The 24,797-nt window shown below is 33.0% G+C and overlaps 1 pseudogene; it reads right to left on the reverse strand.

Annotated features, from left to right (window-relative positions):
- Positions 1-8,053: 8,053 nt before the first annotated feature.
- On the reverse strand, positions 8,054-23,790 carry LOC124821869 (cytochrome P450 82A4-like; annotated as a pseudogene).
- Between the last annotated feature and the right edge of the window lie 1,007 nt (positions 23,791-24,797).

Here is a 24,797-nt window from a genome sequence, read left to right on the forward strand (position 1 = left end):
GACTTGGTTCATGACATAGGTATGTACCTTTATGTGATCATTGGAATTTTACTTTTGACTAGTAAACACCGTGGCAAGGATAGTTTGTTCCATGTAGTGAACATAGTATGGGAAAGAACAATGAACCACAGAATTGACCGACTCCTCACTTTCAAAATCATCTAAATTAATCGCTAACATATTTCCATACTATATTAAGTGAATACTATAGTAACAGAAATATAACTCCTCAGACTTACATTCATGAGGCATAACCACATACATTTATTTAATTTTTTTTATTAGAATGTGAATTTCAAGCTTAATTTAACCTCACAAAACAAACTTATAAGATGAGTTTGCACCTATATATGTACTATAATTCAACAACATCTCTAGTAGATATGGAATCTCCAACATACTCACTCACGCCAAGGATTGGACTTCTCGAGCATGGAACTAGATATTTGAGGTCATCTGATAGCCAATAGCATGATAAGTCTAACAAACCACACAAATAGTCTTTAATACCATATTAGAAGGTAGACTTTAAGTCTAACTCAATATTATAAAATCTACTTGTAAAGAGAAGTTTACACCCACATATATATTACAATTCAGTCATATGTCGATATGAGATCTCTAACAATAATTATAAAAATAAGAAATTGATCCTACATAAAAAATATCTAGATTATATTCGTATTATTAGAAACATTTTATTTATTCTCATATCCTGTCTTTGTCATTGGAGGATATCAAATGTCCTCTATTTATTGCATTGATTTCTTTTTCCCAATATAAATAAAGGAATAATGTTGTCTCACAAAAACACAGTTCCATCACCACTGGATTTGTCAACTATACTTGAGAATGCTTGACATATTCACCAAATCTTTAAAAGAACCAAGGCTAGATTATATTTGCAGTAGGCTAGACACATATGACCTATATGGCACAGATTGGGGAGGAGTCCTATAATTATAGAAATAAGGAGTTGTTTCTATATAATTACAAATATCAAGATTATATATATTATTAGGAATATTTTTATTTATTCCCACATCTTACGTTTGTTATTGGAGGATATCAAATCTCCTCTATCTGTTGTATTGATAGCTTTTTCTCAATATAAATAAAGCACTCCTACTATCTTAGAAACACACGCTTTGATCTCAACTCAACACTTCTTTGTTCCCTAGAGTTTAACAATAATAATGATAATGAATGAAAAAAGTAAAGCCAAAAGATTGGTCGTCTACCCTCCAAATTAGGGGGCAATCATTTGTAAAAAAATATGATGATATATAGGTGTTTGCAATGCCACCTCATTAATTGGAAGAAATAAAGATTGGCAACACTAAAGAAGACTGCAAGAAAAGAAACCGGGATGAAAATTAATGAAACCAAAACAGGGAAGAGGATATGATAGCATATAATTTAAGTCAACAAGAATTTGAGGGTGCAAATAGCTCTGAATTTTGCCCATAAAATTTAGGGAACAGATTTTCTTTACGTTTACAATTTGTGAAAACTTACGACATTCAATAGGAGCTTAGGTTCCACTGTATTTTAAGGCCAAGTATGAAACCCTAATCTCTCTCGCAGCCCAAACATATAAGGAATGCATTGGTGACAATGCCAGAGAGTTCACTTTTATAAGAAGCAAGGGACACAAGTAAGTATTTCCTAGAAAGAGGGGTTTCATTTTAATAATATTGTTGTTATGGTAAAATATAAGTTGTATTACTTATCATAATGAAATTTGTTATTATAAGTTTATTATTTTACTTATTTTGTTTTATTGTTATACCATTATTGATATTTAGTCACACATTCAAAATATTATGTTCACATAAAATAAATATAAAATTATTAATTTTATTTTACAAATTAGTTTTATAAAATTTAGTAAAACTTAAATTTTATAAAACATACTTGAGATCTAAAACAGAGAAAAATAGTTCTAAAGGGCTTGGAAGATCCTTCTTAATTCTATTATTTATATAGATAAAAATCTGATACAATAGGTAGATGGAAGATGAAGAGATTGTCCTAGACTGCTAAGAACAATCGTTATAGATAACCCAATACACAACTACCTATTTTAGGTCCTGCTATACTAATCATAGGTAGACTTAATAATTATTCTAACAAACATAAATCAAATAATTGAGAAGCACTAACTACTTCTTATAAGACCTTGTTTGTTGAGGTCTTTGAACTTTTGGTTTAAACGAGAATTTTGTGTTTTAGATAAAATAATAAGAGTGCCATGTTGTTTAATTAGCTTTAGCTTAGTGTAGTGGGGTAAAAGTTTAATAAATATATTTTATGTGATATGTAAATTAATTGAATTAAATTTAAAATAAGTAGAATGGAAAATTAGGGTTCCGTGTGTAATAATTTTTCATTTTTTTTTACTGATGCATAATCTAAGTTGATTATTAACATTAATCTGTTTATGCTTAATAGCTTCACTGACATCTAGTTCTTCCCTTTTTTTTTCTACAAGGTTTTATGTACATTCTGTGAACTACGCTTATGATTAATTAACTTCTTTTCATTAAATGTTTGTTGACTTGGATATGATGTTCTTCAGGGCTGTTATTATAAACAATAAAATAATTCTAATAATAATAATAAGTTATGTCAAAATAATTGGTTATGTCAAAATCAAAATAATTAAAATTAATGTATGTTAACCGGTAAACACATTTTTTAAAATTTTCTTTTTCAAATTAAAATTTAATAAATATTTAGTTTAATATAATATTTTAAAATAATAATTATTATTATTATTATTATTATTATCATCAATATTAATAATATTAATATTATTATCAGTATTGTTATTATTATTATTATTTTTATTATGTTATTACTTTGTTTTAATTCAATATTTATTGTTGTTTCTAAATACATTCGTTATTATGTGATTATATTATTTGAAACTCTAATTTCTTTTAATTCAATTTATTGGACTAGTTTTCTGTTTTTACTGCAGATCCTATATCTTCTAAATACAATAATTGATTGCATGATTAAATGAATTTTATCGTCAATTTAGCAAAAATATTTCAATACATCCTGCCACTTTTGTTTCCTTTGTCAGTTTGACTATTTTTGTTTGCTAATCATACCATCAATATTGTAAATGCTTATATAACATTCTTACTTCACCTTCTTATCTATTTCTTTTTTCTCGTTTTAAATAATTTTTCAAATTTTTTGCTTACTAGATAGATCCATCAAAAGAATCCACTCTTATGGATTCATGTTAATATACATCAATCTCTTGTGTATACTCATATGTCTAGATTTGCACAAGTAATCGATTCAAATCCCATGGATCATATGTCTAGATTATTTTGTTTCCCTATTTTCCTATTTTAAAAGATTAAATTGTTATCGGAAAGGAGAATTTAATTTACACGATTGAGAAGAATAAAATCATTCTTATTTTCAACTATATATTAAATACGTCAATGCAATGGGTACTAATTATTGAGGCTGCCCACCTCACGAGTTTTGCACGGGATTAAACCTTTGTATTTGTAGAAATCTCTGACTTGCTGGGCTGAAAATTGTCCAATCCCTTTTTCAACAATAGACTGTATCATTCCTCTCTCACTGCTGGGCTAGATGATAGATATAGGCTGATTATTTTGGATTAGCTTTGGTGGAATGGAGAGGAGGGCTCTTCTTCCAAGATGTGCAAGAGGAAAACTTCCGTTTTTGAGCTCTTTGGATGATCTGGGAAGAATTCCATGTTTTGGTTCTCTCTCGAGAAGTTTATTTGCAGAGAACTCTCCGATATTCAAGTTACCAGGAGTTATTTTGTAAGAAATATAAAGAATAAGTGAATGTTTGATGTGTCTTTTGAGTTTGACATTTTTCTAATCTTCTATCTTGGAAAACGTGTAATTGTATTGAAATTCTTTAGATGGTTTTTCTTGGGTTCGATTCGATTAAAATGTCAAGGTTTCTCATATTTCCTTGGGCAATAGTAATAAAGGCTCTCCCATTCTGCATCCCATATCCTTTTTGGGGCATCCTACGATGTGAAAAAAAGACTGCATCGCTTCCGGTGTTTTGCTGTGTACTTTTCATATCAGATTTCCAGAAATATTTGAATAAGCCCTTTAGATTACTAACTGGAAAACAAAATTATGTTTCAAATAGTAATTATAAGGTTGATAACTTTGAATTGGACTATTTGAAAAAAGTGCACCTTTACCATAAACTTTTTTTTTACGTCTTTCTTTCATTTCTTGTTCTGATTATCTTATTTTCACTCTGTTTCAAACTTCAGTTATTTTTTAAATGGAGTGTAATTACCTGTTAATCACTTGCAAGATGAGTATTATTTGCAATTGAGACAGCTCAATCAAAGGTGAATCATGAAGAATGAAAGTGGTTTTTAAAAGTTTGAGGTAAAAGAAAAAAAAAAAAGTGAAGAAAAGTGATGTCGTCACTATACATTGCCACCCGTAACATTTCTCAGTCACAATTGCTACTATATCTATGTTCCAATTCAATGTAGAATTGAAAAGATTTTTATATTCGCAAGTTGCAGGTATCATGCAACAGTCATCAATGCAATAACATTCGGAATTCAATACAAGACTAGCAGTTATATTGTTTAATGCTAACTACCTATTCCTTATTCTGTGTTCCGGATCATGGTTTTCATATGGTTTTAAAAATTCTGTATAAACTATTTCGAAAAATGTTTAAAATTTTTCATTTTCAGGTTTTTTTTTTTTGAAATCTCAAATAAGTCTTTTAGTTTTTTTTTTGTCTCAATGGTTCTTGACTTTTGAAAATTTGTTCTAATTAGAACTATACCGTCAAATTGCATGCTGATGTTATTTTTTTAAATAACGTGACAAATTGTTAGATATTTATAAACAAGTATGAAGTAAATTTTTTGTTTTTTTTTAAATTAAAGAAATTAAGAAAAGTTAATTAAACTAAAATGTTTATGGCAATTAGAGGTTTTGTTAGAGAAAGTTTAGGGTTCTGTAACACGCGTTGGAGAATTGGGTAACAGTGGTAAACATGTCGAGAATTGGGTAACATTCTCAATGTCTCATTTTCTTGACCTAACCTTTTCTTTCTGAAAATTTCTTTTTAAGGAATGACTCTCTCCCCAAGTGGTGTTCCAATGATTCTGATGACCATTGCAACCACTATTTCATATTGTTCTCTTTTTAATACAAAAGGTTCCCTATAAATTCTTTCTTACAAATTCTTTCTTACAAATTATTTCTACTCTAGCACTGCTACATTGGTGTTTTCTTTGACTCCATGACTGAGAACACACTTTTGAAGAAATTACAAAACGAGGTCAAAAATAGTGTGGAGGATTTGCGTCGTTTATTGATAATAGTGGAGAAGCTCGAAGTAGCTCTTGTAGTTCAATTCAAGTTGCAGGATAAAAAGATGGACCAAATCCAAATAGCGTTGTAACAGTTGTTAGAAATGTGTCTCAATCTATTAGAAGTTCAACAAACTCAGGTTTCGCAACGAGGGTTACTCCGATCACCATGGCTCCTATGACAAGGGACATTTCGTTGGGTTTCCCTCATTTTGGTAGTTCTACATTGGTGCTAGAGTGGATATTTAAAGCAAAAGAGTTCTTTAACTATCATAACACCTCGGATGCAAATTGTGTGGAAATTGCTTCAATGCATTTTGAGAAGGAGGTGGCACCATGGTTTCAGATGTTACAGAAGATGGAAGCAGTCACCACTTGGACAACTTTAAACCGCGCTTTGGAGTCTCAATTTGGACCTTCACCATTTGATTGTCCAATGATAGATCTTTTCAAGTTGCAGCAACATGGCTCTGTATCAGACTACTACTTAAAATTCCTGATGTTGGCGAATAGATCAGAAGTTTGACAAAAGAAGTTGTTCTCAATTGTTTTATTAGTGGCCTAAATGTTGACATTAAACATGATGTAGTGGCAATGACCCCATCAACTTTGTTGAGAGTCGTAGCTTTGGCCAAATTATATGAGAAAAAATATACAAATATAACCAAGTCATCACCCTCATATTCCACTAGATTCACAACATCATTTGTCTCCTCAACCCCCTATATCAAGAGGATGTTATTCCTTCTCCCTTGCTTGAAATTCCTATTGAAATGGAACCAGAATTGCCACTTTTGCTAAATACATACAGTTCAGTGTTTAGCAACCCTTCTTGTCTACCCCTACCTAGGTCTCATGTCCGTCACATACCACTGTTAGAAGGCTCCAACCCTGTTAAAGTCAAACCTTATAGGTATCCTCATAGTTAGAAGGAAGAAATTGAAAAGTTGGTGGAAAACATGTTGAAGGAAGGCATCATTCAACCAAGTGGTAGTCCTTTCTCTCCTCCAATCATCTTGGTCAAGAAGAAAGATTCTTCTTGAAGGGTATGTACCGACTACAGGGCTTTAAATGCTATTATTATTAAGGATGATGGAACAATAGACTTAACAAACATCAAATTTTGCTAAGATAAGTTCTAACCAGACTCATACCACGTTAAAAGTAAATTTTAAGTCTAACTGAATTTCACGAAATCGGCTTGTCAAATGAGATTTGTATCCACTTATATATTGTTAATTCACCTTATTTTTAATGAATGTGAGACTTTCAACAAGGGAGATAAATAAACTTTATCAATTCCTTAAGATGTTGTTTTCGGTTTTTACGACTTCCTCTTTCTCGTAGTGTTACCATCTAACCTGAGCTGAAATTTTATCTTTTAACAAAGTAAACACCTGAAGTTTTCTGATGACTAAGTTATTCTTGGCTTGAATCATTTTGCTTTTTGCAGTACCATGATTGAAGCCTTTCCTAAATTTGAACTACTCAAATTTTAAAATCCCTTGTTTATCAAACTTTTGCAAGTTACTAGGATGACTTGTTATTTCACCACCGATCATTTTCGGTATTTTATTTGTAGTACGTTTACCGTGCTTCAAAGTTGTGGTATGTAGATTCTCAAGTGTTCCTTTGAGTCCAAAGAAGCTCTTATCTAACCCAGAAATAAAGCTGAAGAAGGTAAGCGTGTTCCAAAAAATAGCATAGCAACAAGATAATTGTCACAAAATTGCTATCCACACAGTGAAGAGTCATTCACTCATATTTTTATTCTTGTGTGACATAAATTGTAGAAAATAACAAAGATTTATAATGCTGAGATTAATAACCATGTATCCTATATGTAAATTATATTTCTGTAAGGTATGTAATTTCATGTTATTACCAAATATAATATGTTGTTATATGTAACTTGTTTTTATTTTCTGTGTAAATGGAAAAGAATCAACTTTGTTTGAAAAATTAGTAAAATTCTTACAAATATATAAAGCATATGCATAATATTTTTAAAAATGTTCCGAAAATAGTTTTTTGTTTTGGATAATTTTTCCAACCAAAATATCCAAATTCAAGAAAGTCATTTTGTCTGAAAAGTTGGAAGAAGTTGTCACGTTAATATCTGGATTAAAATAAATTAAGAAACAAAATTGTGAAAACATTAGTAGACAATCACGAAAAAAAAATTCATTTCAAAAACATATTTAACGTTTTCTTAATCTTTAAAAACTAATGTGATTACAATTATGACCTTTCAGGAACTTGATCAATCGAACGAGAACCCCTGATGATGAAGTCCAAGCTTACGGATTAATATTATAAATATCTATTTTTAATTTTAAGTATTATTTGTATTTGCCTCTTTCATAGCCCCTTTGTAGTATTTCAATATAATTGTAACGTAATATTTTCTGTATCATGTGTCTTCAGTAACTTAACATTAAATCATTCTTTGAAATATAAAATAGGCAAAATACCCAATTTTGTCCCCACTTTGGTTCGGAAATCTCAAATTAGTCCCTTTATAGAAAAGTGAGTTGAATGGATCCTTACTTGTAATTAATTGACTCTAATCAGTCCCTTCCGTTAAATAGAAGGAAACGGAGTTAGTGGACTGATGATGTGGCACTAGTCATTGGTGAGGTGTCAAGACGTAATTAAAAATTTATAAAAATGAGAAAAGAAGATTCCATGTCAGTGGGGGCAAAAGGGAAATGTCCTTGGACTGTGCTGCAAATCCTCCTCCCTCCGAAGACTGAACGCAAGATCCGAGCTGAAGATGGTATTGATAATCTTCATGGGACCAGCATAGGACGAACCAGGAAAAAAGGCATACGCAATTTCCTTCTTATCCGAATCCGCAGGCATTGAATCCTGAGCATCCTTCCACCACCTGAAACACACGGAATCAACCACCGACACTCTTCACACATTCAATCTCAATCAAACAATGCAGACAGGCTCGTCGACTGGAACGTCGACGGCGAACTCGGTATAGCAGAGGGCAGAGAGGAGGGCGGAGAAGCCGGAGGCAGCGTAGGAGAGGACGATGGCGGGGCCGGCGTGGAACCGGGCCTCCTGTCCGGTGACGACGAAGATACCGGAGCCGACCACTGATCCGAAGGCCAACCAGCTGAGGTCCCACCAGGTTAATTGATTTGGAAGTTAGCTGTTGGAAGGGCTTTAATTGATTTGGGTGCCAGTATCAACTTAATGCCACTCTCTATGTTTAAAAAGATTGAAGGGTTGGAACTCAAGCCTACTCGGATGACTCTTCAATTAGTAGATAGATTTCTTAAATATCCTTATGTTGTAGATGTATTTAGGTCTTACCTTGGAGTACTAACACGTGATCGTATCTCTATACTTACTCCATCCTTTCACTATGTATCTAAGACTGATTGGAATCTCATTTGGCAAGATCTATTGGTAAGTTAAGCAATATATGTCCAAATTCTAGATTCATTATATTGATAAATTTGTATTGATATAAGGTTATTACTTTCTTTGTTGTAGATGACATTTGATATGCCAAATGTTGAGAGCTTAAGGAATATTTGTTTATCGCAATTGCAGAAAGATTTTGAGGGTTTAAGACAAAATTGACGTCTAGATATATATTTGGACCAAAAAGTAATGAAACTCCATGTTCCAAATATTCAGCAATTGACGAAGAAACATGGCGTCAGTTTGTAGAGCTTCATTCATCCGAGGCGTGGTAGGTAAGTGTAGTAAAATCATTCAATTCATCATTCATAATTATTTTTTATGACAATTGTTTCATTTTGTCACAGGAAAAAGGTCAAAAGCATAGGGATATAGGAAGCTTGAGAATAAAAATCCACACCTACTATCTCATGGTGGATATAGGAAGCTTGAGGAAAACATAATGAAGCAGAAGTTAGATAGTAGACTTCCACATTCTGAGGGTGGTGACCCTCCTCCTCCTCCTTCACCACCATCTCGGCAAGAGAAGTGGAAGTTAGCCCGTATAAGACCATCGGGCTCCTACACTTCCGACTCTGCTAGAGAGATATCTGAAAGAATTGTAAGATGTCATTTCTCATATTTTTACATTATTTTTGTTATATATATTACCTAGATCTTTCAAATGATTTTGATCTTTTGTTATGTGACAGGACTCCTTGGTTGAGCAAAGCTCCCAAGGTCAAATCACACAAGAAGGTCGTCTGGATATTCTTGCCACAACTATTGGACGACCTAAGCACACAAGAAGGGTACGTGCTGCTGGGACTGGCATAGGCATACGACAGTTCTTTGGGTCTTCCTCGCGTCCATATTCATACGAAAAGATGAAGGAGGACATAAGAAAAGAGATGACGCAGGAGATCACAAAGAAGGTTCGGCCAGAGTTGTATGATGAAGTTGCTGAAATGGTTGCGCGCCAGTTCCAGCAGCATTATGGGGATTATGGTAATCGTCCTCCGCCATCTCCTGTAGCGGAACATGTTGTGCCCCCTACAGGTAAACTTAATGATTTTTGTTTATTAATTTACCTTTTGTGTAACCTAACATTTAATTTGACAGGTAGAAGCGGTAAAGGAAGTTGCTCAACTGCCGGTGCCCCAGGGGACGACATGGATGACACTCGTCCATGTCAGTTATATATTCTCTCTGATACTGGGACCATGCTAGTGAATTGTGGTATAGTTTATGAGACAACCATTGTAGTGCATGGTGTACAACTTACAGAAGATGAGGTCAAGGTCACGGTGGATGAAGTTGTCGTACCAGATGTTGTTCTTCCTATGCCTACAGATGAGTTCTTCACTGTGGAAGAGGCATTTAAGTCCTTTGTCGCCTGACCTACTAGACATTTGGTTGGTGATGTATCTGATCCCCCGGTAAACACTCGTACTATATACTTTTCAATTTTAATATTTACTTCTAATTGACGTTATAACATAAACATTTTTTCATGTAACAACAGATAGGTCAAGAGGGAAGTCCTACACCGAAGAAGACTCATTTATCTGAGGACGACCCTCTTGGTGCGTTAGACGAACTTGTTAAAATCATTTCAGATGCACTGATGACCGTACACTGGGATTCTACTACATTTGGAAGAGAAGCTCAGATCCCATTGTACTTGCATCAACAAGATGTTAGGGAGCTTGCGTCGGAGAGAGAAGAAATTAATATTACACTCATTCAGCTGTGGATGATGTAAGTTTATGAGAACTTTTTTATATAATTATTTTTTATCAAGTTACTTATATCAGATTATTTCTTCATTTTAGGTATATGTTTGATATTAGTAACAAGAAGGGGTTCAACGATGTATATGGGTTCATTTACCCCTCTATGACTCATGAAAGAAATAAATTTGATGATATCCAAACATACATCACCACCTACTTTGGAATGGGGAAGGAGATATATTTTATCCCTTATATACTTGGGTAAGTGAAGTTTGTTAACTTTAAAGTTTCATTTATTAATTTTGGTATATGACAATTAAGTTATTACCAATTTTAGGTGTCATTGGCAGCTACTTGTTATCTCCATACTGGAGAACATTGCTGTCTGGTTTTGTTGATTGCACAAGTCTACTCCCAGCCCTCTTAGACATGTAGTAGATTGGTAAGAACCTCAATGTTTCAACTTTCTTTGTTATATAAATGTATGCTAAAGCAAATTGTTTTAATAGTTCCATTGCAACACATATGATGTTATCTAGGAGATCTACTGCTACAGCTAAAAAGCTTACACGGGTTGCCCTTAAGGTTTGGTATTTTAGTCCATACTTTGTTACAATTGGTTCCATTCAAATGATGTTACTTAACATTTTATAATTATGATGATATATTGTAGTGTAATAGACAAATGGGGTCATATGAATGTGGTTATTACGTCATGTTTTGGATGATGACCATTATTCGTGCACATTACACCAGTGGATGAAAAACGATAATATTTATGTTTGAATTTTATTTTCTCTATAGTTTAGATTTCATATACACTAATTGAAATCATTGTGTTTTATGCAGAGATTCAATATGACTGCTCCAATTCCAAAGAAGTTACTTCAACTTGTGAGGAAATCACTGGCTAAATATGTAATTCATTTATATAATAGTAAGTAGTAGATATTTGGATACAGTAAGTTCTAAGTTTATGTTTCTAAGTTTTTTTATGCTTTTCTACATTATTATTAGTTTAACTTTGTACATTGCATTGATTTATGCTTCAAACTTGATTTATGATTACATTGGATTGATTTATGCTTCTAAGATATTGATTTATGATTCATTCAAAATATATGTTTCTGGATTATTCTGGACTGTTCTGATTATAAAAATATATGCAGGTTTGTTTCTGTAGTTGGGAATATTGTAGAAACATACCTCATTTTTTTAAAAAAAAGGGTATATGCCTCGGTTGAGGTCATAATCGAGGTAGAAAGGCCCCCTTATGGTCCCCGTTATGGCCACACCCGAAGCAAAAAGGCTGCCGGATGAGAGAAAAAAAAGGGCTTTACTACCTCGGTTCAAGCTACAACCGAGGCAGTAGAGGGGGACATTATGCCTCGGCTCAAGGGGAACCGAGACATAAAGTCCTACGAAAAAAAAAATTTAAAAATAAAAAACTCTACTACTTCGGTTAATGTTGAACCAAGGCAGTAGAGGGGGACATTATGCCTTGGTTCGCGCCTGAGGCAAAAAGTCTACTACTTTTTGCCTCGCCTGGATATGCCTCGGTTCTGGAACCGCTGCCTATGGGTAAAAATAACCGTTGTCGTTTCCTCTGACTGTATCAATGATTGTTGTTTTTAACTTTTATAGTATTGAACATCGTTGTTTTTAACTTTTATAGTATTAAATATCGGTCTTTAATAATGTATGTTGAACAATATAATTTACATTATATAATAATATTCAATTTTAGATTATATTATTTGATTGTCTTGATATTAAAACCTGATTTATCATAATCCAATTTCAACACACAAAAAATGATTTGGAAGCATTTCCGGTGGTTTTGGATAAAACTCTGGAAATAAGGGCATTTCTTTCAAACACAGTTAGTTCCGGCGGCTTTCCAGAAACTCCGGTTAGTTCCGGCGGTTTTTCAAAAACCCTTGGAAATAGGGGTGGTTTTGCCGAAAACCGCCGATAATTTTGTGACGGTGGTTTTCTCAGTGGTTTCCTGCAACCGTGAAAAACATGTTTTTTGGGGTTAAAACCTCTGGTAATGCAAAAATAAACTCCTGAGAAAATTACAGATTTTTGTAGTGTTAGTTCTTAGTTTAAAACTACTGGTTTCTCTGGGATTATATATGTAGCTATGGTAGTCACACTTTTTAATCTTTGAGAGTAAAAAATATTTTGGTATTATGTACGACTTTGTTTTATATGCTTTATATGCTTTATCTTTATCTGTAGTAAAGAATCAAACTAATGAAAGCTGAAATTCTAGACTTTGTTCGAAGGATATAAGTTCAGTGTAAACTATCTGCATCAATAGGTGCAAGATGTTCCCTTCGGCGTTTTCTTTTGTCTCCAACTAATCATTATTTCACGCCACCCTTTTCATGCCTCACATTATTCAAAAAAGAGCGTTTTGCCTTTCCCCCTCCCCTTTGCATAGCTATCACATCTGACCGAAGTGTTAAAAAGTATTGTGAAATGAACAATTCTATTTTTATTTTCTGATAATGGTCAACAAATATCACAGGTTATTGGTTTCTAATTATATTAATCACCTACCATTTTATGGATTTTTTTTAGTTTTTGGAAAAATTCTGATGTACTGAAACAATATGTTAAATAACCCAAATTTAAAATGAATATGTTTGTAATTGGATGGATATGTAATGAGAGTTTGGAAACTCTGTAAATTAAAAAAAACATATCAACCCTTCATAATTAGTTATATAATATTCTTTTACACATGAATAACTAGCATATATAGTTTGTTGGCAAATAAAGTTATAGCTGAAAACCTGAGAGACATGACTGTCCTATATTCTGGACTATTGAGAAGGGATTGCTGTTAATATGAGAGATGATGGTAAAGATCAACATAAAAAATATGAGAGATGATGGTAAAGATCAACATAAAAGCGTGGATGCATTACATGTTGATTGCTGTCATGTTAGCCATTGAGCCTGCTGATATGAAAGGATGAAATAATTTGTGATTAGAATGTATAGGATGAAATAATTTGTGATTAGAATGTAAAGGATGAAATAATTTGTGATTAGAATGTAAAGGATGAAATGATTTGTTATTAGAATGTGATTCCTACAAGGTGAATCTAACTAATGTGCCTGCAGTTTAGCTTACTTTTTTATCCTGTTGGAATATGTCTTTTATCAATTTTTTCTCTAGAATAAGAAAAAACTAATCCTATCTTCTATTATCTCAATCGAAATTTTTTATATCTCAAAAACTTATGAAAAAACAAAGTTGAACAAAATAACAAAGATAATATCATCATTTTGAAATAATCTAAGACAGAAAGTACAAAGATAACAAGTACATTGAACCAAGTAAAAATACTTCTAATGAAAATGTGAGTAGTTGTTTTCATAACGTAAAAGATTGACGTGGTTTAATAACAATCTCAAAGGGAATGACTCTGGTGTTAGTTGACTGAGAGGTTTCAGTCATATCAATAAGATAAGGTGATGAATTTAAAATTTTGAAAGAACTGCAAAAAGATAGCAAGAGTGAAATGCATTATTTGAAGGTTAAAGAATATTTCAAGACACATTCTTCTACCACTTCTAAATTGTTAATAACTCAAAATGATGATCTTTGGTATCATTGGCTTTGAGTTGTTAAAAACCTTTATGGTTTAGACTTCAATAGATCTTTCCAAACATTGTTATTTATCTGAATCTTCTAAACATTTGTGATTAGATGAGTTTCCTTTTCTATGTTATAACTAATTAAAGTGCAATTTTATGTGAACTCACGAGATTGCGAGAGAATAGAATGAGAATATAATCTTAAAGTTTATTTGACTATAGCATGAAGGTATGTTAACTTATATCATACTCCTTTACACATCTCTCTTTTCCAACATGAATGTCTAGTTCGGCTTTTACTTTTTCCAACACCAAAAGATTTCCCAAAATCGAATATATTGTCTAGGTTACAACAGTATTACTTCCCTGGTGTATAATCTGTAGACAAAATGGAAACGCATGAAATATGAGAATAATGGACTATAAAGATGGGAAATCTGGTGCTGTCCAATATCTTCAAAGCCGTACGAAATGAAAGCAGAGAGGAATATAAGCGTGTATGAATATGTGTCACGAAAATTGGATTTTGAAGGCCTAAAATTGATTTTTTCAAACATTGCCAATGGAGAATAGTATAGGTTCAAATATAAGAGGAAGCTTCTGGGTAATTTACATAATAAATGGTTTATTATATATAATTTACACTACTATACCAATTGTATACGGAATTCATATCTAAGGTAAGTTACTTTGGCAATATTTAAAATCTAATCAGGGAACTATATATATTATATTTGTATGCTTAATTTTGTGGACTTAAGTTTCACATTTTGAAAGGACTATAATGTGTAAATTAAACATATACGTACCAGCACGGTGGATTTGATAACGGTATCTGCATCAACCCCATCAATAGTCCTTCCATCCAAGAAGGAAATCATCACATCCATGAAATCTTGACATTTATCAACCTTTTAATCGAAACCCTTCTTTTGTCTGTGTTCTTCTAACTCCTCACCTAAAACACTATCCAAATCTTTGGCAGTTTCTTTCATTGCCTTCTCATGGCCTCCGAAATCAAGCCATTTCAACCAAGAAGGAATAACATCTCCTACTATGTGCACACCCACCAGACGCATGAACTCCTCCACAACCCTCACACATCTTTGTGCCTTCTCATCGTTCACGTTTTCACCACCAAAATATTTCTTCCCAACGAGCATTCTAAGAACCATGTCGAATGTCAAGTGATAAAACCATAACTTCAGCTCAACCGAGGCATAGCCAGACTCACCCTTTTGACTACACCAAAGAGTATACAACTCTTTGATTGAGTTTTGAACTTCAGAAACACGAACATGTTGCAGTTGTTCCACTCGACGAGGGGAAAGGTTCTCTAAAGTTGTAATCTTTCGCAGCTGGCGCCAATAGGGACCATAGGGTGCAAAGCCAAACAAGGCATGGTTATAGCTCACGAGTTCAATGGCGACAAGTTTGGGACGAGAGGAAACCACCATGTTAGTTGTGGTGAAGCATTCCTTTGCTATTTCCCAATTGTTGATTACCAAAGCCTTTTTGGAACCAAGTTGGATGGTGAAGATGGGTCCATATTTTTCAGCCGAAGTAACCATTGGAATGATAAGCTTTTTGAACATGTGTTTTCTTAAAAGTTAGTTAGATGTCTCAACCTGTTGATTATAATAATAATAGTGATACCATGAATGAGGATATGAGAAGAAGTAAAAGACAGAAAAAAGAAATTTCCTTTGGAAATGACTTTTATACTTATCTTGTTGATAATGATTCAATAAGCTTTGTAGAGGGTACTATTGTTCCTGATGCAAAACAGTGGCACAAGGCCATTAGGATTGAAATTGAATCAATTAAGAAAAACAATACTTGGACTTTAGTACATTTTCCTAAAAGAGATTGTTATTATATATTATTATTATTATTATTAGGCTTAATTACCTACTTAGTCCCCATGTTAGGAGGTAATTTTCTGTTTAGTACCCCGTTTTAAAAATGTAGGCATTTGGTACCTATGTTTTGAAATTTGTATCAATTCAATCCTATCCAGTTAACGGCGTTGTAATTGATGCGAGAAATTAAGGACGTTAATGATAGCCTGGGTGGAATAGCTATGAAATGTTTGAATGCATCTTCATTAACGTCCTTAATTTCTCGCATCAATTATAACGCCGTTAACTGGATAGGATTGAATTGATACAAATTTCAAAACATAGGTACCAAATGCCTACATTTTTAAAACCGGGTACTAAACAGAAAATTACCTCCTAACATGGGGACTAAGTAGGTAATTAAGCCTTATTATTATTATTGCAAAAGTGAAAAACATTGATTTGGAACGTTTGTTAGAATGTTGATATTTTATTAATTGGCAAATGGTAAAAAGTTTATGAAGCAACGTTCATTTTCTTTAAGAGCTGCAAACGTTCAAATCATTTATTATTTTTATTTTCTTTTATTGATATTATTCTACCCTAGCTCTATAAATAGAAAGCTATTTCCTCATTCCAAAACACATTAAAATCAATATTCTCCTATTCTCCTTTCTTCTTAGTTTCATCCTCTTTTTCTCCTCTAAAAAATATTCTGGGTTATTTTATACTCTTTTTAGATATCCTTGCCAGTTCTGAGATTCTCAGATATTCTGAAAAGTTCCTGTTGTATGCTAGGTGACTTGCACAATACACCACGGATAAGTCCTTAAGGACAGTGAAAGTACATGTCTTAGGAAATATTGCTTTCTCAGCTTTTCTATAACAAGGACTTATGGCTGACATCAACAACATGACTTTGGAGCGCCAAACCTTTGCTTCCGAAACTTAGACAGTCTTCGCGAAACACTTCCTGACGTGTCAAAAGTCGAGGTTTTCTCTAGACAGAACTTCTGGTGTTGGCAAGAACGCGTGTCCACCCTTTTAGACATATACGGAGTTGTTCCTGCTCTTTCATCTCCGAAGCCCGAGTCTAGTGTTCCTTCAAATTCAAAACTAGTTGAAGAGTGGACTTACGCGAACAAGGTATGTCGACACACCTTGCTTAGTGCACTTTCTAATGATTTGTTCGATGTGTATTGTTCCTACAAGGAAGCAAAAGACATTTGGGACTCGTTGGTTCTCAAATACATTGTCGAAGATGTCGTCAGACAAAGATTCGTCATAGGGAACTACTATCATTGGGAGATGATTGGAGGTAAGAACATCAAAACTCAAATAAATGAATACCACAAACTACTCGAAGACATCAAAGTAGAGAATATTCTTTTACCAGATGAATTTGTTTTAGAACTTCTTATCGAGAAATTGCCATCATCCTAGACAGATTACAAACAACAGTTGAAACACAAGCACAAACAGATGTCTCTACCAGAACTCATTACACACATAATAATTGAAGATACTAACAGGAAGGATTCTGCTACTGCAAGGGCCAAAGCTTTGTTTGCAAAAGCAAATATGGTAGAAGTAAACATGCTCCCAAAAGGTACGAACACAAACCTAATCACAAAAGGAAAAATAATTTTCTTAAATCCCATCCCAGTGAATTTAAACCCACCTTTAAGAAGAAAGGAAATTGCTTTGTATGTGGGAAGCTGGGCCATCATGTACCATAGTGCAGACGTAGAGTAAGAAAGGATAATCCTAATTTTCTTAAATCCCATCCCAATGAATTTAAACCCACCTTTAAGAAGAAAGGAAATTGCTTTGTATGTGGGAAGCTGGGCCATCATGTACCATAGTGCAGGCGTAGAGTAAGAAAGGATAATCCTCCTAGGGCAAATATAGTCGAAGGAGATGACATTATTGCTCCGGTCGTTTCTCAAGTAAATTGGATGACCCATATGAGCAAATGGGTGGTAGACTCTAGTGCCTCCAAGCATATATGTGCAAACATAAGTGCCTTTACATTTTACACTAATGTAGGGGATGGAGAAGAACACGTCTACCTCGGAGATTCCAAGACCACTCCTGTTCTGGGAAAAGGAAAATTTCTTCGTAAGCTCACATCTGGAAAGACTCTGGCCTTGAGTGATGTCCTACATGTGCCATCAATCAGAGTTAATTTAATCTCTGTAGCAATATTGGGAAAGGTGGGGGTTAAAGTGTCATTTGAGTCTGACAAGATCATTATGACAAAAACTAATGTTTTCGTGGGGAAGGGATATTGTGAAAAAAGACTCTTCATTCTAAATGTTTTTGAAAATATTAATGAATCAAGTTCTTCTGCTTATATTGTTGACTCATGATATATGGCATGCTAGATTAGGACATGCGAATTCCTCGTATGTTTTGAAATTACAACGACTAGGATTAATTAATATGCATGATAAACTAAGTAGTAAGTGTGATATATATGTAGAATCTAAAATAACAAAGAAAACATGTTTTTCTATAGAACACCTAACTAAACTGTTAAGGTTAATTCATACTGATCTAGCTTATTTGAAACAACCATGTCTAGAGGATGTAAAAATTATTTATTGACCTTTATAGATGATTATTCTAGATACACCAAAGTTTATTTAATGAAACATGAACATGAAGCCTTTTATGTGTTTTTAACCTATAAAGCAGAAGTAGAAAATCAATTGAATAAGAAAATTAAGAGGATTGTATCGGATAGAGGTGTGAGTATGTACTATTTAATGAATTTTGTGTTAAGAAGGAATTATCCATGAAGTAACCCTACCATATTCACCTGAGTCTAATGGAGTAGCTGAGAGAAAAAATAGAATTCTTAAGGAAATGATGAATGCTATGCTTGTTAGTTTTGGTGCACTTGATAACCTTTAGGGAGAAGTCTTGCTTACTGCATGTTTTTTACAAAATAGAATACCCCATAAGAAAATCAGTAAAACTCCCTATGAGTTGTGGAAAGGCTACCAACCTAACCTTAAATATCTGAGTGTGGAATTTCCTAGCTAAGGTAATGTTACCCGATCCCAAGAAAAGGAATATAGGCTCTAAAACCTCTGATTGCATGTTCTTAGGTTATGTCGAACATAGTGCTGCCTATAGGTTTCTAGTGGTTAAAAGTAACATACTTGAGAGAAATTCTATAATGCAGAGGAAAAGTGCTGAGTTTTTTCAACATGTGTTTCCCTTAAAGGTTAGTGAGATGTCTCATCCTATTGATTATAATAATAATCGTGATACCATGAATGAGGATTTGAGAAGAAGTAAAAGACAAAGAAAGAAAACTTCCTTTGGAAATAACTTTTATACTTATTGATAATGATCCAACAAGCTTTGTAGAAGCTAGTAGTGCTCTTGAGGCAAAACAGTGGGATAAGGCCATTAGGACTGAAATTGAATCAATTCAGAAAAACAATACATGAACTTTAGTAGATTTGCTTAAAGGAGCAAAACCCATTGGTTGTAAGTGGATCTTTAAGAAAAAAATATCACCCTGATGTGTCAAGCTATAAGAGATGATGTCTTGAAAATAAAAGAGCATCCAAGTTGAATACTCCTCCTGATCAGGATGATAATGAAGATGAGTCAGGTGAAGAGGGAAGTACACCTGATGACTCTACCCGAATGAGTGTTGATGAGAATGAAGAGGAGGAGATTGTTGAAGAAAGTAATAGTGATATGCTCCTTAAGACATATCTGAAAAAGAACAAGAAGAAAATTTAAGTTTGCTTGTTTAATGTTTTGTTTGCTTTTAGTACTTGTTTTGTAAATGGCTTTGTATGCCATTTTGTTTTGATATAATCTGATTGTAATCATATTTTAAATCAATGAAATCAGAGTTTTTTTAAATTGAGTAACTATTTATATCTGATTGAAATCGACTGTGTGATGTATGAAGTTGATTAATTTACTATTTATCATTGCACTCATACACAGATTATCATTACACACATAGATTATATCTGTAATATTTCTTGCATAACAATAATTCTAAAAATGCTTGATCTGGAAAGATCTTGAAAGGTTTTGTAGGAAAATTGCTTCTGGATTAACTACTGGAGATAAAACTCAAATGGAAAGCAATGAAGTCGATTACAACAGTGGATCAATCGATTACCATTTTAACAGGGGTTATAAATTCCATGATTTGGAATTTGGTAATTTTGTTTCTTGATCATATACTGTTGTTTGTTTCATTTTCAATATATCTCTGATCTTTTATTTGATTGAAATTACTTGACATAATATTGAGATTGTTGATTGATATTGTATCCATGCTACATTGATGTGGTTGCATAATTTCTTATCTGATACAATATTGTCATATGTTTATATTTACTATGAAATGTTATGTGAAAACTGCATTGTGCATTGTGCATTGCATAGGATCTTAGATAATTTCACATGCCTACACTTTAAGGGGAGATTATATCTTTATCATGTGATTATCTATGACAGAGGAGCATCTTTGTTTGATTAATATGATTTACTGATGCATCTCTGAATAACTGTCTCTGTCAACATATCATTATCATGTGGAATACCTTTTTTGTTAATGCACAAAGGGGGAGAATGATGTGAAAAATATTTCTAATAAATTTTCTGATAATGCTGAGAGTTTTCTGATAAAAATACCTTTGTTTGTGCATGTGCTCTCTGATATGAATTGATATTTTTTGAGCATGTTTGCAAATCTTTTGCTCTGATATATTTGCTAATCATTTGCACTGATACAATTTTGACATGATATGATTGAATTTGTACAACAAGGTTGTTTATTAATCATGGTTGTGTATCATCAATAAAGGGGGAGATTGTTGAGATTGTTGATAGGAAAAGCACTGGTTTAGCTGAACCTACAATCTCAGTGTTTCTGGTTTTTGATGATGACAACATAATTAATAACACATGTGATGTTTATGCGTTACATGTTCTATTGCTTACATGCTACTTGTTTTAATTTATGAATAAATTTGTTTAAAGAATGGAGAACATGATTGTGTTGATACATTGCATTTCACTGTGCTATATAATTGATTTTATTGGTGAATGCATGTCTGATGTTTCATAGAAAGAAAACCACTAGCACTTATGTTGAACTTTTTACTGTGTGGCAAAACAACAGTTTTAAGTCGACTTCATTATGGGGTGAATCGACTAAAACTCGTGGCTTTGCACAAACTTGTTAAAAGTGTGCTGTGAGGATTTTCAAAGAAGAAGTTTTTCAAAACTTTGTTTAATTGTGTTACATAGTCGATTATATGCAACTTGCATTCGACTAAGTCTGTTACAGTTTTGAAATTTTGTTAATGCTTGTGTTAAATGTTACAACGCCTATATTTTTATATTTGTTGACCAAGCATTTATTATGATTCGATTGCATTAATTGCACATTCAATTAACTGCATAAAGTGTTGCTAACTGCTTTGACTGAACTGTTACATTCGACTGCATTAGTAGCTAAGTTGATTAAAATGGGTCTGAATTGTGAAAATCTATAAATTGACGCAAACTTGATCTTTGTAAGAACTTTTGTGATTCTAACAGTTTTGTGATATTTTGCAAAGACTGCATTCTTACAAAGAAAGGGAAATAGCTCTAAGAAACAAGAAGTGATCGTGGTGATCATCTACTTGTGGATTCTTGAAGAGCAAGTTATCTGCACATTTGGAAATGAAAGACATGGGTGAAGCCAATGTGATATTAGGTATTAGAATCACAAGGAAGGGAGATAGTATATTACTATCCAAGAACAATACATTGAGAAACTTCTTAAGAAGTTTGGGTTTTATGATTTCTATACCTGTGAGTACCCCTTATGATGCTAACTCTAAATTAATGAAAAATAGAGGAGAATCATTATCTCAGCCTCAGTATCCCAAATAATTGGGAGCTTATTGTACTTAATGAGGTTTTCTAGACCTGATATTGCTTATGCAGTTGGTAGACTAAGTAGGTACACTCAATGTCCGAATCAAGAACATTGGGATGCACTTGCTAGGCTTATGAGATACTTAAGAGGTTCAATGGATTATGCCATTGAATACATTGGATTTCCCGCTGTACTATAAGGGTACAGTGATGCTAACTGGATCTCTGATTCAGATAACAAAATTCACTAGTGGTTATGTATTCACACTTGGGGGTGGTGCGATTACATGGAGATCAACCAGGCAAAAAATTATTGCAAGATCAATAATGGAATTTGAGTTTGTTATTCTTGAGCTGGTTGGTAATTAGTTTGAGTGGTTGGAAAACTTCTTAGCGAACATTCCACTAGGAATGAAACCAACCCCATCGGTATCAATACACTGTGATTGCCAATCGACAATAGCTATAGCTAAAAACAAGAATTATAATGGGAAGAATAGACATATACAATTGACACACAATTTGCTAAAATAATTGTTAAAGAGTGGAACTATTTCCATTGATTATGTGAAGTTAGAACAGAATCTAGTAGATCCTTTGACAAAACCCCTGGGAAGACAAATGATATTAGAAACATCGAAGGTAATGAGACTTAAGCCACTTGCAAATAAAGAAGTGATTGTAACCCAACCTTTGTGATTGGAGATCCCATGAATATGGGTAAAAACAAGTCACTTGTTAGTTTTGATAGCACTAAATTGATTTTAATCAATTATGTCCCTTCCTATGGTGTGTGTGAAAGTGCTAAAGACTGCATTATAGAGAGGTTAAACTTTGTCATTAAATTTCTATGTGATGAAAGAATTTTAGCTTAAACAAAGTTTTTAATGATTTTCATATCCCTTATGGGTAGTGTATGATTTGCAGCATACACTTGATGAAATCACCTATATGAGTGTCGAGGCCGCTTGCATGAGATTTTGACAAGATCTCTAGAGCACTCATAAATATAGGGCACACGCATAACCTGGTAAGCGCAACACAGCGATAACAACAAAGATTGTAGGGGTGTATTATGATTGATAAACCTCTAACACATGTCAAGTTTATTTGGTTCATATAGCTTGTTATACCAACTACACTCTGTAAGTATCTCAATCTAAGACTGGTTCATATAGCTTGCTACACCAGCTCTGATGCATTACATCCTGTGAGACCCAGGATAAAAGTTTCTTATCTTTATTTTAATGTTTGGATCAAAGACCATTTTCCTTCTTTTGCAATATGTGGGGGATTGTTATAATATATTATTATTATTGTAAAGTTGAAGACATTGATTTGTAACGTTTGTTAGAAAGTTGATATTTTATTAATTGGCAAATGGTAAAAAATTTATGAAGCAACGTTCATTTTCTTTAAGAGCTACAAACGTTCTAATAATTTATTATTTTTATTTTCTTTTATTAATTTTTTTCTCCCCTAACTCTGTAAATAGAGAGCTCTTTCCTCATTCCAAAACACACCAAAATCAATATTCTCTTATTTTCCTTTCTTCTTAGTTTCATCTTCTTTTCCTCCTCTAAGAAATATTCTAGGTTATTTTATACTCTTTTTAGAGATCCTTACTAGTTTTGATATCGTCAAAAATTCTGAAAAGTTCCTGTTGTATTCTGGGTGACTTGCGCAACCGTGGATAAGTCCTTAAGGACAGTGAAACTACACGCCTCAAGAAATACTATTTTGTCATCTTTTCTATATGAGTATTCGCCATGCTCCTGCAACCATAGAAGCCTCTTTTCCTTTAAAAAGTTTGAAGGGATCATACAAAAAATAAACAAAAGAGGATTAGAGAAACAAGTCCAATGGTAATGGTGTTAAGGTAATTTAAAACAAAATCCATGTGAACTTGTTAGGAAAGTTTGTGTGCTGTTGAGTAGGAACTAATATTCCATTAAATAGATCATTGACAGAGATGATAACGGGTCCATACAGATATGCTGCATTATCTGATAAAAAACTCATTTAAAAAAATTTATACATCCTCAATTTTAAGAACATAAGGTTTGCAAAAGAAAGGGCAAGGGCCCCTCATCATTCTCTGTCTATATTGGACAAATTCCATAAAATAAAGGTAAACCGTAAACATTTTCTTTAAGACAAATATCCAAATTTAGGATTTTATATATATCAATATCAATTTGATATTGAAACATACTGTTAACTACATTTTTTTTTCTTTAGTATATAGATGTATAGATCTTGAAAAATGAACCTATATCAATTTGATTTCTTAAAACATACTGTTAACTACATTTTTTTTTCTTGGAAATACTCATTACAAAATCATTAAAAGAATAAAATATCTTGCATTAAAAGTTTCTATTATCTGTGCTTCTTAAAAGAGGCTTTTATGGCATGACGAGTAAACCATCAAAGTAAGGAATTTTCACTGAAATTATTTTGTAACTCATCTTTCTACTATATTTTCTTCTCTCTTAAGTAAGCTATGACTTAGTTATATGCATGAGTCCCATAAAAATATATACGACTTATTGAATAAAAGTGGCTTTTATATAGCCTTTACAAGCCACACACATCAATAAAGACTTCATCTTCCAATTTATAGTAACAGTGTATTAACAAATTATTCACTATATGTTGTAAAATGAAATCTTCATCTCCTAATTTATAATTTTATGCAAAGACCTCTTTTATAATAGGATATTGGTATGTTAACAATTTTATACCAACAACATTTTGAAAACGACCACGTGTGAGCAATTTATTGGCCCTTTTAAGGAAATTCACTCACACAAGAAGAAAATTGAAAAAATGAACAAAAAACACAAAAAAACCCTTCATGGAGAGTCCAGTTCTCCCTGTTGAGGAGTCACGTTCAACTTTTTG

This window comes from Vigna umbellata, chromosome 9 (genome assembly GCF_029865625.1).
Source record: "Vigna umbellata cultivar VRB3 chromosome 9, Vumbellata_1.0, whole genome shotgun sequence".
NCBI classification, from domain to species: Eukaryota; Viridiplantae; Streptophyta; class Magnoliopsida; order Fabales; family Fabaceae; genus Vigna; species Vigna umbellata.